At 35.3% G+C, this 15,955-nt stretch overlaps 1 long non-coding RNA gene across 1 annotated transcript; it reads right to left on the reverse strand.

Moving 5' to 3' along the window:
• Positions 1 to 15,117: 15,117 nt before the first annotated feature.
• Positions 15,118 to 15,640, reverse strand: LOC122531605. The gene is made up of 3 exons (XR_006307337.1): positions 15,579 to 15,640; positions 15,433 to 15,497; positions 15,118 to 15,222 (listed from the first exon to the last, which is right to left on the reverse strand). It is a non-coding gene; the product is annotated as an uncharacterized LOC122531605 (long non-coding RNA).
• Between the last annotated feature and the right edge of the window lie 315 nt (positions 15,641 to 15,955).

Consider the following 15,955-nt stretch of genomic DNA (forward strand, 5'->3'; position numbering starts at 1 on the left):
TCTCAACCTCAGTCCCCACTCGATCCCGCGGGACTCCCCGATACAACGCGTTCCCTTATCTCTATGGGCTTGAAATTTGTTTCGACGAGCATTCGCACTCTCGTTGACGTATCATCCTCTTTGATCTGTAATTTACGATCGACTCGATGAAATTTCTGCTCGTCTTATCGCGCGTCGAATTGGAAATAAATATGATTATTGTTGGAATAAATATATTACGAATTATTTTTAATAGTAATATACGTGTGTATAATATGTAGTTATCAATGAGTTTCTTAAATATACATGCAAATAAATATTACTCTTGCAGAAAATGAGCAACATTTGTGAAATGTGATTCTAATAATTAAGACAACGAAGGAGGATTTTGTGGAAAAGTGGAGATTAAAGTTTATTTTTCGAATTACGAACGATTTGGTTTTTTTTACGTTAAAAATGCACTGAATGATCCCTTTAGATGTCATATTTCTTATTCTGAAAAAATAAATGACAATAGCATTTTGTTGAAGAGTATGAACACGGTGTATGAATGAAATAAAGAAAAAGCTAATCTTCACTAATCTTCGCAGTTACAAGTAGGCATATTTTTAATATAAAACTAACTTGTTCATAATTCTGGAGAAATAAACTTGCGAGTACAATTTTTTAATTCTATAAATTGAACCATCTCTCCAGTTATAAATTTGTTTAAAGACCACACGGAGGAACACGATAAATTAAACTTGCTATTTTTTTGCAGGGATTCACTAACAAATCAATCCCACGTTAACGTCCGAAATTATCGTCCTAACTAAATGATATATTTTTTCATATAACTTGAAAGTATTGAAAATATTAAAATATAGCTTGTCCGAGTAATAATTTGTGCCTTCAGCGCCTACAAAACTTCCTCAACTTATCAGCTATTGTTAAAAGATTTATACATCTTTGAACCAAACGTCTGGTTTCTCAGTCATGTCGCATCAAAGTGCCCACTCTTACAGTTTAACTATAAAGTAACATTCAAATCAAGAGAGTCGACAAAGTGTACTTTATTCATCATGTTTTTCTTCCATCTTTGTCCCTGGATTTTCGAAGAAACTACTATAAATTATTAAGAGTGACGATAAGTTGACGTCTATTTCCTGAACCGTATAAAAGCGGTGTCAGTTCGTAAAAAAACTCGGAGGATATCGAAGCGTAATGCACTCAAAGCACGTTACGTGTGTTTGTTACCGAATTTGCGCTATGAAATTTATTAAGCCGGTGGCTTTCGTCGAGATGACGCGGACGCAAAAATCCCGCGTAGGTCGTTTAAGCGGCGATTTCACGCGGCGCCGTTGACAAACCATAACTCACGCGTAAATCATCGTTGTCGGGCGTTTGTGGGTCGAAAGTTCAACCGCGTGCACCGACGATCTCCATGGGTGCGTTAAAACGACGATTTAAGCGCACGTTCCTATCGTATATTCTCGCTTTTTTTCGCGACCACTATTTCGCCGCGGATTTACCGAGACAAATCGTACTGGCTTTCACAGCCGCGTTGTTTACACAGACGCGAATCATTTTAATTGATTGGTCGATAAAACGCAACAGTGTATTTTCTAATAAAACATTCCGTTTGCTACGTAGTTTGTATTTGGTAAATATAAAGAGAAGAGACGCAACATTTAATCGATTAATTTATTTTCACAAGAACATGAATTTGTATAAATACCTGCAGTTTATAAATAATGAAATAACGAAATTGAGTAGTCTTCTGGCTTCTGAAAAAGTTCGAGCAGGTACTTGATATAGAAATTCGTATTACAAATTCTTTTCTCCAAAAAGTTCATATCATTGTTATTTCTCAGGACCAAATTAATTTTCACTTGCTGCTGTTCGAATTCATATATTTATTAAAATAGTTCAAGCGAGTGCTAGAAAACTTACGTCTTACCTATTAATATTGTACCTTAACTTCATATATTTTTTTCCCTTAAAGTTTCACATAAATTTAATTGAATTGATCAGTACCAAATTTCTCAAAGGAATAAATTATTCACTCCTTTAAATTCATTCGATACAAGAATACGTTGAAGGTAGACACGAATTCCCTAAGCTTTCTTTATCAATTTATTCATGAATTTCTCGATCAGAGTATTTTCTGAGCAATTCAATTGCAGGTACTCTTATATCCTCTCTCGATTGTTTCGATTCGGCAAAAGATTCTATAGAGTCACGATGAAAAAGAGACGAGAAAGCTTTCCTCGATCTAAGTTTGAGCGCAATTGTCGAGCGTGAACGATCGTAACTTCTCATTTTCCTCGACTTCGCACCGGATCGATATCAATCACTTACGTTACGCACGTGCGCTATGCATTCGCGTGAAACCGGATGCTCGTACGTCTTTATTCTGTCTCTCTCTTGTGCTCTTTCGATTCTTGTATTCGGCCGTCTCTGTTCGCTCTCTGTGCTGTTCACAAAAATATTTGAACCATAGGTAAACTTTTGTCTTTTGCGTGAAACATTCTGATATTTCACGAACGCTATAATGATACATGATTATGTTGGTAAAATTTGGAATAGAAGTGCATAAAATGCATATATAGATATTACAAAATATTTATTGCAAACATGCACCATCTCTCAGAAATTCGGAGCTCCTCTTTTCAGATAAAATCAATAATAAATCATTGCAATTTCAATTTGCTTAGAAACATCAATATCATAAATAAAATACTTACATTTACCTTAAAAATGTTTCATTTCTAATTCTATATTTTATAATTCATTGCAATTCCAATACTTAGAAATATTAACATTATAAGTAAAAGACTCATATGTATTTACTTGAGCAATACATTATTTCTCCCGTAATTTTAGTGAAAAATTAATACGTAGCTGTCTTAGAGACATAACGCATATTTTTTACTCACTACGGTATTATTGAAGTGTGAAAACTCGTATAACGCACGCAGTGTAATCGCAAAAGTGTTTGAGTACTTTCCTGAGCAGCTGTACTTTCGTACACTCGGATCCCTTTTGCTCTTTCATTCTGACCGCCCACAATCCTTCCATGGACGAGGATTATGCCCTCTGCTCCCTTCCCCCCCTCACTTTCGTTTCGAGAGCGGCGAGGCAACTGAATCGGCCATTCTCCTCGAAGAATCTTCCTCGGCAGTTCTCCGCTCCCGCGGCAATTTGCATGTTTCGGTAGGTTAGATCTAAAAATGGCGCGGAATGCACAAGAGCCAGTGAGATTGGATAGAGACTAAATTAATTCATGGCAATCTGATGGCAAAGGGATTCGCGATTCTGCGCATGATTTTCTCATTCAATTTCGTAGTATACACTCGTTTTTGGGAGGAAGGGGTCGGTGGCCGATGGTTTCTTTTAACGAATTGTTCAGATCGAAGACGATGGACTCGAGATTGCAAAAAATGACAGAAAGAATGTTTGGGAGTATGTAATAAAATCTTAGAAGGCGACCTTAGAGCTGTGATTATCTCAAGACATGGTCAAAGTTGAATTTTGATTAAAGAACCAACATTCTTCTGAAACGAATTTATAGATGAGTGAGTAAGTGACGGTCATTGAAATCACATGACACGCTACATCATCGATCCTCGTAGTGGGACGAATTAGAAATCTTGGAATGGATAGAACCTCGAAGAAAAGTCTCAAGTCCTCGTACAGCCGTAATTTACAGCTAAAAAGTGATCAGGGTCATAAAAGTTAGATTTTCATCGCGTCTATCATATCTCTCAAATTTGGCTTGCTAATTAACCGCGAGCAACGAGTCATTGGAGAGCAGAGGAGAATAAAACAGAGGCACATTTACGAATTCGTATCGCGTGGCGTCCTTTCACGGCCATTGGTAACGCGTTTGATCGATCCTAAATGATCGTGAAAGATCGACGACGCACCCATAGTAGTTGTCGATTTCAAAGTTTTTTAATCGAGATAAATCCTTCGTCTTCTTTCGTTTCCCTTCTCTTCTCTTCTCTTCTTTCGTTTTCTTTTTTTTTCCACGTCGATCTCAACAGATCTCCACGGCAGCGGGGTGAAGGTTCGATGAAATCCTCGTACGAATTCAATTCTCCGGAGTGAGATCGATTTGCCGGTGGATACAACCCTCCATTATCTCTCGAGTGCGATAGGAATTTTTACGGCCACTTTGTATCATCTTCCTTGCACCGTTCGTGATACGATTTGCATCGAAGCCCGCGTGGGACTGATGGAAAGCCCCGGATCCCGTGAGAGAAACCATACGTGAATGGGTTTCGATATCATTTCGATCTCATACCGTGGACTATCGTTTGTCCGCTGAAATTCTAAATCCTGCCCAATATTCCCGAGGAAAATTCTCGAATAGTGATCTCCCCTTTTTTCAGAAAAAAAAAAGATCGTTGGAGAAGTAATAATTTGATAACAGTTCTCGTTTGTCAAAAGTAGTGTACTTCGTGGTTGTGTTTGATCTAATCGATTAATCTTTTAACATCTTAAATTCGAGCGATACATGAATAATTTGAGCGTCATTAAAACAAAATTTCGTATATACTATACTTCATAAACTGCAAAAGAAATATTCCAAAATTCTAAAATCCTGTTTCATCGTCACGAGACTTGTTGGAAATCTTGCGAATTGCAATGCAATTTTTTATTTTCCAATTTTGAAACAAATAGAGAAAAGTAGTTAAAAAATAACTATTTTTTAACCGATAAAAATAATTTTACAACTGTATTGTACTTTTAGTAGGTACCCGGTTTTACCCACCTCTATGGGGTAGAGCCAGGTACTTGCATACCTCTAGGAAATTTTATTTTTTCGTGAGCCAAACAATTTTTTCCAAAGAGTTTGGTCATTTTCTTTTTGTATAAGGTCCAATTAAGAGACCTAGCCTTGTATGATTTTTTTTTACGATTTTTTGACGAATCTAAATACATTAGATAATTTTACCCCGTTTTCCCTTATAATACTTGTTCTAATATTATTCAAGCAGAACTAGAATGATCCAGAATGGCAACTATTTTATAATTCGGTGGAAAATGGTGCGAAATGTTCGAACGATTCAGTTAGTGCATTCTAAAATTGCTCGTAACCGCGTTTGGACGACAGCCAATGAGGTTTAACGTAACTGTTGTCTCGGCGGTAAGTTGTCGGAATAATTAAAAGATGCCCAGTTTACGTACGATGAGCGTAATTCACACGTACATAACACGTTCTTGTATCAGATTAACGTTCTCCTTCTACATAGTTGTCACTGACAAGATCAAATCCTCTAGGAAGAATTTCTTACGCGAGGTGCCCTGTGCCCTCTATAAACGTCGTAGACGAATTTACGAGCGAGCTTCCTGACTTTTGACGACCGTTAGCCTTGCCCGATCTCGATGTTGCTGCGTTCTGTATTCCATTTGCTTATCATTAGCTCGATTATATTTTTACGATGACTTTTACTGACTAAAAATTCGGCGAGCCGCGCACCGACACGCGCGGGTGGAGAAAAAGGGACGTTCACGTAATCCCTATAGGCTTGATTTATTGCCGGCTACCTACTATACTTTTCGTGAACCTTTTTTTAGGACCGGGCGCCTTCCATGAATCGTAATGGAATTAATCCTCACGCGAGGTAGCGGTAATCGATGATTTATTCAACCGACGTGTAGGTAAATTTAAATTCGAAGCCATTGTAGGAATTTTTCACGCAAAAAATTGAGTATTCTGCCAATGGCAGTTCGAAGTGGTCTCTTGTTATTTTAATTCGAAGATAAAAAAAAGAACTGTGTGAAGTAGAGAAGCTTAAAAAAGAACGTGGAAATTGGAGTATATGGAGAAAATCGTGTTCGTTCTGTGGAAATTATTTTTGGTATTACTCAAAAATCAATGGTGAAATGAAAGTAGCAATAGAACAGAAGATAGAAGATTCATCTGGAGAATGCTTCGAAGCTAAGAACGTTTAACCGCAGTTGGGAACAAAAGTTTCTTCCTTTTGAAAAACGCTTCTTTCCAAGGACAAGCGGTTGCTGACGATCTCGATCCTTAATAACAATAATTTAATCTCAGTCTTAACAGTAATTTACACCAACTTCAATTGATCAAATTTATTTCGTTACAAACGAAACATCTCAAAGTACTTTCGCAAAATAAGAAAAGAAACGGCCAGGAAGGCATGAAAGAAATGAGAAAAACTGAAATTCGATCAAAGCGCGATCGTGTAATTGCGCGAAGGTGCTGGTAAATTCGGAAGAAAGCTGGCCGGGGCCGTTTTGTTCGACGAATCGATCACACCCCATCGCGTTTAATCCTTTAATTCGCAAAATCCATGAAATCTCCATCGATAATCGCCGGGAACGCGTTTCACGGAGACGTTTCACGGTCGAATCCCCGGTCGGCGCGTAGGATATCTTGTCGAGAGGGTAACGGTCTCGACCGGGTTGGAAAGAAGATGGAGAAAACACGCGGGTGATGGAACGAGAAAGAGAGAGAGAGAGAGAGAGAGAGAAAGAAAGTCGCGGCAGGTTCTCGAGAAACTTTCAAAGTAAATGAGTTCAGCTCAGGCGTGTGTATGTATATATATATATACCAACGTCGGGATTCTCCATTTTCCATTCTCGGCTAGGCGATAGCAAAAGTTGAAAATCGTCGGCCATTGCGAGCACCCTGCGCGCTTTTAACCAAGCTTTTCACCTTCTCTCTGTCCTTCTTTGTCTCTTCCCTTCCTTTCCTTCTTCTTGCCGCTGCTGCGCCCTTCTCTGCCCTGCTCCCTCTCTCTTCTATCTCACTTTTCTCTCTTCTCTCTCTCTCTCTCTCCTTTCCTCCTTTGTGTAACATGCACGCGCACGCGCGCGCGCGCAAGCATACATCGGCATTTGCACGCCCGCTTGCACGTGGATCCTATGTAAACGAAATGTACAGAGAGTTAAAAAAAAAAAAAAAAAGAAAAGAAAAGAAAAAAAAAGAGAAGAAGTTCGTTTCCCGCCAGCTTTAATGCTCACTCTCTCTCTACGGCACGATAGATGTCCTTCGTGCGACGAAGGACCGTTTAGCTTCGAGATCCAGTTTTCAGTTATCACCTGTGTCCCCTTGCGCGGTTTCGTCCAACCAATATATATCGAGACACGTCGTTGAATAATAGCGCTCGACGCGTTTTTCGAAAACGATTTTCGGAGAAAAATGAGGGGGAAGGCGTGATGTACACCGACTCTCTTTCAAAGAAAGAGAGAGAAAGAGAGAGAGAGAGAGAAAGATCGAAAGAAAGGAAAGAAAAGAGAAAAGAAAGAAGGAGCGTCAAAGGAGCGCTAAATTTCATCGTCGTTTCACGCTCTGCCCATTTGTCTCTCGTTTCTGCTCGTTATTCCCCCGTTCATTTTGCCCTGTTCTTTATCATAGCACACAATGTCGGATCAGTATAACGTCCTGCTCAATAACGACTGACATAAAAGAGGAAAAAAAAAAAAAAGAAAACCAATTACGATGATTAATTGTATATATATATACGTATTCTTATCGTGAATAAAACAGAAAAAAAACAAAAAAAAAAGAAGAAGAAGAAGAAGAAGAAGAAGAAGAGAGGCGTTCCGACGCGCTGAATGAATTTTCCCCGAATTTCAAAACTGAGAGTTTCGATACACGTGACCCGCTCGTCCGCGTGGTCCACGTCGAACGGAAGAAATTCGGGAACGGAGAGAGTGAAATCGTCGAGATTCTGTTCTCTTCTCGAATTGATCGAGGGAAGAAACGAGAGGAGGAGAAGGAGAAGGGAGGTGAAGACGTTGACTCGTCATACGATTATCACGGTGGACGATGGAGAACGTGTTCGCCGGGCTGGTCACAAAGAATAAATTATGGTAAATTGTAATCTCGCGACTAACGCGCCAAAACTCACGTTCATTCTTCGTAATTCACACCAAGGCAAATCGCGTTTCATGTTTTGTATTGTCGATACCGCCATTTTTCTCGGACTTGCATCGTTCCAGCCGTGTTTCGCTCACAATCGTAAATAAAAAAACGAGGGAGGGGAGGGGGGGAGAGAAAAAAAAAGAAAACGCGCGAAAAGCGAGAAACACCACGGAGGAGAAGCGAGAGTCACTGGAAGAGGATGAAAAGGGAGACTTTCTTCCTTCGTTCTCGCCGTGACGTCGCGTCCAGCCGAGTGTTTCTCGTTCGTTTCGTAAAAGATGAGAAAGAAAGGAATAAAATGAAGAAAAATAAAAAGAAGAAAAAGAAAAGACGTACACGCTGAGAAACGACTGGCACGATGTTGATCTTGTCGTTGTCACCCTTCAAAATTAGTAGCCAAAGAAAAAAAAGAAAAAGAAAGAAAAAGAAGACGAAGAAGAAGAAACGGAAGATACAAGAGAAACAATCGAAATTTTTCCATTTCGATTCGGGATTTTGTTCGATGGGAGAGCCACGAAGAAAGAAGGAAAGGAAGCGAGCGATCATCTTGCGGTATGCAGCGTATTTATTTTTCACGATATTATCGAAAAAAAAAAGAAGAAGAAGAAGAAGAAGAAGAAGAAGAAGAAGAAACAGAGAAAGCAAAAGGAAGCAGCGATTTTGAAGCTAAAATGTAAGATGTAGCGAGTCGGGGCAGAAGGGAACGTTTCTTTTCCTATTTCTTTTTTGTTTGTTTGTTCTCTTCTTTTCGTTTCTTCTCCTAGTTTTTAAGGTTCTTCGCCGATGGCCAATCAGTCGAAGGCAGGAGGTAAGGAAAAAGTACAATGGATAAACCGAGGATAATTTAGACAATTTAGTTGAGAAGCGAGATGTAAAGCGTGAGGTAAAGATAATTTAAAAAAAGAAAAAAAAAAAAAAAAGTATAAGTATTAACCTTCGATGCTAAACAATGGAAATTTGCCCGGAAGCTATTTGGTATTCGCCCCCCCGGTGAATCAAAGATCATCATCAGGGTAACTAACTCGATCGAACGAAACGTACGCCTGAGTACTTCCAATCAAACGTTTATTATCGGCGCCCTTTGATTTGTCATCGTGTTTAGAATTACACCGACAGAAACAACAAAGGCGAAAAGACTTTTGTTCCACTTAGTTGTTGAAATTATTATACACGCAATTATAATTGTGCGTGTGAAACATTACGGCAGATTCTAATAGCGAGTAATTTAATGCAAAAAATGGCAATGTCCTAGAACGTTTAGTCAGTGGATTGTTAATTTCATTTGTTATCTTACATTCGGAAAGATTTAACTCGTTGAAACCGATAAAACATCGTTTGCATTTGTACGTAAATTTTATTAACGTTGCTTGTCAGTATTAATTGTTTTGTTTCACTAATGTTAATTTCATCGTATCGGTTATTAGTTTTACAAGCATTATTAATGCAACGTAAAATTCCGTATGACGTTGCGTATCAGGTATATATATATATACTGCGGAGAATCGTACAAACTACATAACATATACGCGAGAAATTTACTGCGGGGGAATTTTCTAAGGTAAATGAAATTGCGCTGCAAACGATTCTTATCTGAAAGGTGAAACAAGGAGAGAAAGAAAGAAAGAAAGAAAGAAAGAAAGAAAGAAAAAAAAAAGAAAAAAAAACACGCGTACACGAAGTAATACAACGCGACATACATATATAAACACGTAGACGAGAAATAATCTGCCCTGTGACTTCTCAAAATCGCCGACACCGTCGGGGAAAATTAAAAAGATGATAAGGATATTTTAAATTCCAAGATACACGTCTAAGGATCTAATTTTTATTGTTTTAGTGCGTTTACTATGTAATATTATTATAAGTACAAAAAAAAGAACCGTTTCTCTATGTAGTTTAAGATATGTAATAATAAGTTGAAACAAGAAAGGAATATATCTATCAGAGAATCACGAGTGTTGATTTTTTTAAAAAACGAGAAAACGAAAAACAAAATGACGTTGCAGTGAAACAAAAAAAAAGTGGAAATCGAATGGATAGCTGATTTATGTTGTTACTCCGAGCGACTCCCTAATGCATAATGCACCATTTGATGTATATTTGATGAATAAGAGATTCTTGAATCAAAAAAAAAAAAGAAAAAAAAAAGAAAAAAAAAGAGAAAGTAACAATCTTCCACGTTTCTTTTCTTTCACCCCTTTCGTATATAATCTCTTTGCTGAACGTTCATTTATCCTCCTCCAGTGAATTTAACCAACTGTAAGCGCAAAAATAGCTATCGTTTGCTCGCATCACTGAACTCTGGCGACAGTTTTATAAATATAAAAGTATATTAAAATAGTAACATATTAATATATTAATATAAAAGTGTATTAACATATTAACATATTAATATATTAATATAAAAGTGTATTAACATATTAATATATTAATATAAAAGTTTATTAACATATTAACATATTAATATATTAATATAAAAGTTTATTAACATATTAACATATTAATATATTAATATAAAAGTTTATTAACATATTAACATATTAATATATTAATATAAAAGTTTATTAACATATTAACATATTAATATATTAATATAAAAGTTTATTAACATATTAACATATTAACATATTAACATATTAACATATTAACATATTAACATATTAACATATTAACATATTAATATATTAATATATTAATATAAAAGTTTATTAACATATTAACTTATTAATATATTAATATAAAAGTTTATTAACATATTAATATATTAATATAAAAGTATATTAACATATTAACATATTAATATATTAATATAAAAGTATATTAACATATAAATTAAATATATTCGTAAAAATATATTAATAGAAATTTTTGCAATCGTGAGAAAATTTTCGCAATATTTCAAGTAGATACATTTGTGTGTATGCACATTTTTCTAGAAATATTTTTCTGGATGAAATTGATCGCGAAAGAGTCGAATTTGTAATTTTAGAAGTCAATGACCTCTCCTAAGTGATTGGTAAAATCTTTCAATTGCCAAAAAATTAAACTGCGATTAACAGACAATTAGATCACAGTATTTGTTATGTAATTCATAATTGCACTATACACTGACGCAATTAGCAAACAATAATCCAGATGCAGCTCTTGTAGCTGAATCGGGTGATCCAGGATCAGGGACAACGAGTCCAGTAAAAGAATTTGGGCATTTTGTGAACGCGACGCTGAATCGGAAATCGCGGTGAAACAACGTCGCAACGCTAACACTAAAATCTAATATTCGATGAAAATTATTACGAAAATTAATACGAAACTGTACTTCAGACACTCGAACGCTCTAAAATTAACCAAAAACAATGATCTATTTAATTTAATTTAACACGACAGGGAGCAAGATAAATTTCACTGCGTGCAATCACACGCACATTGCAAGACGACTATAAAAATTCATAATCAAAATTGTAAAGGGACAATCGCAATTGTATCACGACTCGCAACTCCAATTCAAAACCGCGATTTGCCCAAAATCGTCGAACGATGACGGAGAAGAGAGAAAGAAGAAAAAAAGAAAAAGTACAACTACAAATATACTAAAAAGAGCATAGTGACAAAGTAGTAACGAGAATGACCTCCCACGCTCTGGAATCATTTGAACGATCGAGAGGGTGAGAAGCCATTTGTTGCAGCCCTCTTCTATGGCAGTTTGCCGGGCCTCTTCTTTTCTTCGGGCGCGATGCCCGCTGAAACTTAAACCTAGGCTCGAGTCCTTCTAATCGCGAAACCAAAAAATAACTTAGATAAATCGCGGAAGCTGATTTCAATCACACATGGACGACCATCGATCATTGTGATCGTTGTCCGTTCGCACGTGCGTGCTCGAGCAATACCTAGATGAACGTTCGTTTCGGGACCAGCTCGCGACCTATCCCGCGACCACGACCGCGACACTAAATTCGAAAAATCGAAGAGTAAAACTCAGAAACAAATGGCATGCTCAATTTGTACCAATTTCACTGTCGATTTTTCAAATTAGATTTCCTGAAACAGGTTGGACAGGCGAGAAGGGGACACGCGACCAGAGACTGTGCCAACCTGCCCGGCCCTACCTACTTATAATTAAACACATTCACACCAGAAAGTATGCTACCTATCCTATGCAGTTCGCCCTATATTTAAAAAAAATGGCAAAAGACAGGCACGCCAACACACTCGTTCCACGATTCTCACACATACCACTCGGGCGCAGACCTAAGCTAGAGAGGACGCCCCGAGACGTCTCCGACACCCGAGCTTAACGCACAACATTCACACTCTGATTTACGTACCATTTTTTCCTGAAATCGACTGACAGTGGCTAGTTTACATTTACGGCTATACATGGGATATTAATAACTGAAAAAAAGGTAGGTATAATGATGTATAGCAATGATGGCGAACCTATGACCCACGCAGGCTTTTTGAAATGACGCGTTGATTTTTATAAACTTATCATCACATATATAAAAGAATTTTAATTATTTTTCGAACCTCTCTTTTCAAAAAATGTCAAGAAAATTACAAGTATTCGGTTAGAGCTTAAACGATTTCTATGAATATAGGCTGAAAGTTTCTTCCCACCAATTTTCTCTCTTTTTTTTTTTTAATAAAACATCAAAATACAAGAAAAAACTAATTTTATTAAATATATATAGTATAATATAATATATAAATACTATATTTACTGTATATGTATTTAGTATATTACTAGTATTATAAATACTATATTTACTATATATATATTTACTATATTACTAGTATTATAAATACTATATTTACTATACATATATATTTACTACATTACTAGTATTATAAATACTATATTTACTATATATATATTTCCTACATTACTAGTATTATAAATACTATATTTACTGTATATGTATTTAGTATATTACTAGTATTATAAATACTATATTTACTATACATATATATTTACTACATTACTAGTATTATAAATATAGTATAGTATATAAAAATAGTATTATTATATTAGTATATAAATTACTATTACTGTATAAATATAGTATTATATTCCTAGTATATATAGTATACATAGTAAATAAATAAATATACACAGTATAATATAATATAAATATATATAGTATAATATATATAAGTAAACATAGTATATAAAAGAAATTAGATTTACTTTGGTAGGAAAAGATCTTTTGATCCACCCTGTATATCACAAATAAACGACAATAGAACAATCTATATCAACCATGGCGAACCTATGACCCGCAGGTCAGTCAGACACTGACTCACGCAGACTTTTTGAAATGACCCACGCGTCGATTTTTATAAACTTATCATCACATATATAAAAGAATTTTAATTATTTTTCGAACCCCTCTTTTCAAAAAAATGTCAAGAAAATTACAAGTGTTCGGTTAGAGCACAAAAGTGAGAAATAAATGCATAATTGTGTTTCACGGCGGATTTACGACTTGGTTATGTATACGTACAGGTATTTTAAGTCTTAAATGTTATATGAGTTACTTGTGTCCAAGAAATTTTATATAGCGCTTACGATTATATATTTTTTATATAATAAAAGAGAGAACAGACAATAAAAAATATTAAGGAATGAAGTATATACATATCTAATGTATAGTGCAGGGGTGACTGGGCACGATGTCATCCCTTTTATATCAATTTTTCGACGTCGACATTTATTTTTTGCTCTTCACTTGCAAAAGTAAAAAAGTTGTAAAACAAAAAGGAAACGTAAACTTTTTAGAGCATCATAAAAGTGAGAACCAAAAGAAAGTAGTTTTTAACCATCCTCCCCTCCCCCTTTTCAAGTGACGCCACTGACTTAGTGACCCACGAGCTAGTACCAAAAAAAATAATAAATAAAATTTGACCTACTTCTCAAAAAGGTTCGCCGTCACTGATGTATAGGAATCACAAGTGCAAATTGACTTGAAATCATTATTATAATTGACAAATTATAGTATTTTGTATTTAGTAGGTATTATTATGATAGACTTATATGTTTATACGTTTAATTAAAGATTAATATTTTATTATTATAATAAATTAATATCTTAAATATTAATCAACTTATAACGAATATAACAATAGAAACGACGCAATTCCACACTCCTAACCACAAACACACATACACACACATGTGGAAAATACGTCGTGCACGATACGCTAACACACTGTCAGTCGCTGAGAAATTTTTTTTTATAAAATTACAAACCATGGTCATCGTGCCCAACGTCTTTCACCCACCCAAGTAGCACCTGGGCACGTGAGTGAGATCCTGACAATGAACACGGAAGGGGTTAAACCTGAAAATCCTGAACTAAAAACAAATGATTAATTCATGTAATTTGTATCTAACGGACTATTGCATTATTTTATTTCAAGCTCTGATGACTTTACTCTTTCGGAAATTATTAAAATTGCAAGATGATAAAGACAATGAACAATTTAAGAATTGACTCAAACAATCAAAAATCAATTGATTTCAAATATGAATATTAATAGAAATAATCTCAGGCGATTTCTTCGTCAAAGCACATTTTTCGAAAAATTTGCTAAAGCAGCGATCAAACTTGTTGCTTTGATTCGAAAATCTACCTGTCGCGAACTATCTTCTTGCACATGAAATTTCATACATTTTCTTGCGGAGAAAATTCTAATCTATTATTTTACAGAAGTTCATAACTATAATTGTATTTATAAAATACAGTACATACCATTGTAAATATGGTAAACAGGTGAAATTTAAAATTATTGATTATTAATTATTATAACAAAATATCATCAATATCAATAAGTAACAACTGCATCTTTCATAGCAACGAAGTCGGAGGGTATCCGTCTTCTCTACTACGAAATGCTCAAACGAAATCATTTTAACAATAATTATTCACAAGTATTTGTAATTTATCTATTCATATGGACATTCATATATTTTACTTTTGCAAACATTTATATTGAAGATATATTTTGATTTTGTAAGCAGTTGCTACAAGTTTAATTGTTAAAATCGCGATGTGCAAGAAGCCCTATCCTGATCTAAGACATAAAAACCTTGAAAAAAGTGTTACTACTCACGGGTACAAAAAATATACCCGCGGTCACTATGCTCATCAAAAATTCTACGTATACAACCAGTCACCCGTGTCGATTCGGATCTTTCGCCCTACGACATGATTGAGTGACCGGAGGGAACATAAATGCATGCGACTCACGTGATAGGCGTGAAGAACGTTGTCATCGATGCTGCACTGGACCAGGAAAAGTTATCGTGAAGATCCTCATCAAGTAGATACCACTGAGAAGCCCATGGTGGAAGTGAATAATTTCTTAAAAAATTACAAAACTTTATGTTCACTTTATTTCTAAAGACACAATGCTATTTGAGAAAATTTAAATTTTAATAATGATAAAAATTGGGACTAACAATTTGAAGTGTTTTCATTTTATAGTTGTAATTGTACATTCAACTTTAATTTAATAGAAAGAGAACTATAGAGAATAGAATTGATTCAACTATAATATGCTAAAGTACTTACATTCTTAGCTTTTGAAGCATTATAAGATTTTTGGAGGGTTAGGGGAAGTGAGGACTGTACTAGATCTGCAACAAAACATTAAACATCAGAATATGTATTTAAAAGCAAAGCAAAATCTTAAGTTGGAGATAATGAAAGATTCTTACATTCTTAGCTTTAAAGCCACCGTTGGATATTCCCACAAAAAATTAATGCTGATGTGGAGCGTCTGTAACAAAACACAAAACATCATATGTAACTTTACTGTCAAATTTGAGAAATTAAATAAATTTAGATACAATATATAAAACTACTTACGGTCTTGATTTCCCGGAGAGGCCTTATCCTCTTGAGCACTGAGCACTCTAATACATACCGAAAACGAATAAGAAAAAATATAAAAAAAGAAAAACAAAAGACTATCAACGCGCGTGTTTAAGCAACAATCGGCGTACTCACTGACTCTCTAACTTCGCAAGTTACAATTCAAATGAATTAATGATTAAATTTAACAAGAGCCATTTTGTTCAGAAAAGTATAAAAA

The sequence above is a fragment of the Frieseomelitta varia genome, unplaced genomic scaffold (assembly GCF_011392965.1).
Source record: "Frieseomelitta varia isolate USP_RPSP 00005682 unplaced genomic scaffold, Fvar_1.2 scaffold_405, whole genome shotgun sequence".
Classification (NCBI taxonomy): Eukaryota; Metazoa; Arthropoda; class Insecta; order Hymenoptera; family Apidae; genus Frieseomelitta; species Frieseomelitta varia.